Source organism: Alligator sinensis, unplaced genomic scaffold (genome assembly GCF_000455745.1).
Source record: "Alligator sinensis unplaced genomic scaffold, ASM45574v1 scaffold1454_1, whole genome shotgun sequence".
Taxonomy (NCBI): domain Eukaryota; kingdom Metazoa; phylum Chordata; order Crocodylia; family Alligatoridae; genus Alligator; species Alligator sinensis.
The window spans coordinates 18,557-21,389 of record NW_005843785.1 but is presented as its reverse complement, the minus strand read 5'-3'; positions in this window follow the sequence as shown (position 1 = coordinate 21,389).

Here is a 2,833-nt window from a genome sequence, read left to right as displayed (position 1 = left end):
ACCATCGGTCACTACGTTGCCTCCCCCATTCAGGAGTGGGCCCACACTTTCCCTGATCATCTTCTTGTTGCTGACGTACTAGTAGAAACCCTTCTTGTTATCCTTCATCTCCATAGCTAGCTGCAACTCCAGTGGCATTGTGCCCTTTCTGATTTCATCCTGCAGGCCCGAGCAATGCTCTTCTACTTCTCCCTAGTCATTTGTCCCCATTTCCACATCTTATAAGCTTCTTTTTGTGTCTTAGCTCACCAAATAGTTCTCTGCTAAGCCAAGCTGGTCTTCTGCCATAATTGCTAGTCTCCTTGTGCACCTGGATGGTTTGTTCCTGCACCCTCAATAAGGTTTCTTTAAAATACAGCCAGCTCTCCTAGACTCCTTTCCCGCCTCGGGCTGGCCTCCCAGGGAATCCTGTCCATCTGTTCCCTGAGGTAGACAAAGTCTATGTTTCTCAAGTTTAGGGGCCTTAATGTGCTGCTCTTCTCCTTTCCTTTCCTCATGATCCTGAATTCAATCATCTCATGGTTGCTGCTGCCCAAGTTGCCATGCACTACTACATTCCCCACCAATTCTTCCCTGTTTGTGACCAGCGGGTCAAAAAGAGCATGGCCCCTAGTTGGTCTGTCCAACTCTTGCAGTAGCAAGTTGTGCACTCTTCAGAAACATCCTGGATTGCCTGTGCGCTGCTGTATTGCCCTCCCAGAAGATGTCTGGGGGATTGAAGTCCCCCATGGGAATGTAAGGTGCTTAGAGATCTATAGAGGGAAAGTGGTATATATTACTATGATATGCAAACAAGATAACAGACAGAAAGTACCCACTTTCCTAGGGGTATAAAGTGCCATGCTTCTCATCATCTCTTCTCATTCATGAAATGAGAATACCAGATGGACCACAAGCTAAGAAATACACGTTCTGGCCTCCTCTCTTTTATACCACTTCAACCATCACCTTGTATTCAAGGAACACCAGGGTAAGCCCATTTGGTAGGTGATGAAATTTGGGGCTGTAATTTTCAAATAGCACACAGGGTATGTCTGTACTACTTTCAGGATACTTCTGAGAATGCGACTCTTAAACACACACGAGACACTTGGTTCTCTGTATATCTTGGAAATAAAGCAATGAAACTTTCTCGGAGCCTGTTGTCCATGAAGGCCTTTGAGTCCTTGAAATGGCACATCTCCTGGGTTGTCACTGTGGCCATCTGGGAGGGCTACAAGCTTTTGACTAAGGCAGCATCAAACTCCATGTCACTTTTGGGGATTATGTACAATCTGTCCACTGTGTGTATGGGCATGCATTATGCCATACCTGTGAGGCTGTGGGTCTGGTAGGGAAGGGAGCAGGGAAGAGTTTTATTCCATTTCTCCTTCCCCTGTCCCACCAGCAGGACCTGCCAGGCATTTCTCCCTTGCTGCTCCAGTGGGAGGAGCCTGGCGAGCACCAGCAGTAGCCTTGAGTGACCTGGCCAGGGAGGGGGTTTAATTCCTCCCTGTCCCACCAGCATGGACCCGAGCCGGGGTCCACCAGGCGCTCCCCCTTTGCTACTGCAGCGCCAGGCGCAGGAGCATGGCCAGGCCTGTTCCAGACTTGTTCCAAAGAACAAGTGGTATGGCACAGTCTGTCCCTTACCGTGACATTGATATCATCCTTATACAATACTTCTTTCACTACTTCCTCTCACCCACCTGGCACTGGGACCCTCGGGGTTACTAGGAATAATGGCCACATACTAAAGGAGAGTAGATTTAGATTGGATATCAGGAAGAAATTCTTTAGGGTGAGGGTTGCCAAAGTATGGAATGGGCTTGCAAGGGAGGTGGTGCTTTCCCCTACCTTGGAGGTGTTCAAGAAAAGATTAGACAGGCACCTAGCTGGGGTAATTCAACCCCCACGCTCTTTCCTGCCTAGAGCAGGGGGTCGGACTCGATGATCTACAAGGTCCCTTCCGACCCTAGAAATCTATGAAATCTATGAACCCTCTTAATGACTGTGTATCCCACCTCAGTCTCTGCACAAGCATCTCAACAGCACAAATAAAAGGTGCTGGGGACAGGGGAAACCCCTGCTGTACCCTAGATCAAATACAATAAGACTTGTTCAGGTGAAAATCTAACCAGCATGTCCATTTGTACTATCAGTGGTACATGTACCACAGTTTGGAAACTACTCTATTAAGCCATTTAGATTAAATCTACTGTATTAGATTTGTAGAAACATATAACTTCTTTCTGCCTGGCACACTGTGCTACCATATACCCCTGAAGCAGTGTATTAGAAAGATGAATTTTTATGGGGATCAGACATGTAGGATGCATCGATCAGTCACTTGCCTTATGCTGGTGTAGACAAGAAACCACAAGATGTACAGCCCTATATTTGTGTAGCTTGTTTGAATCTTGTGTAGGAATACTGCAGGGACAAGCAGGTTGAAATACATAGCAGTGGTAATTACACTGGTGAAGGTGTTGTGTGCCCAGGTCTATTCAGAGGTAACCATTTCCTCAAGGGAAATGGCTTGTAACAGCCACTGTGAGGCAGTGTGATAACCTTCATGACTCAAGTCATGGACATAAATTGCAAAGGATGAGCAGCTATCAGTGGGCAGCTGCACATACACAGTAGGGGCTGAGAACCACTGGCTCACACCCACCACACACCTAATGGAGCCACATTCTCCTCTATTTTATGTAGGAACTTATACCATAGTTATTATAACGGTGTGTATGCTCATACCACTTTCCAAGCAGTCTTAAGAGCACCTCTGAGAGACAGGACATCCCCAGAGTGGCTTTACTGTCTCATTTCTAGGCTGTCACCTCTCACAAGCAGG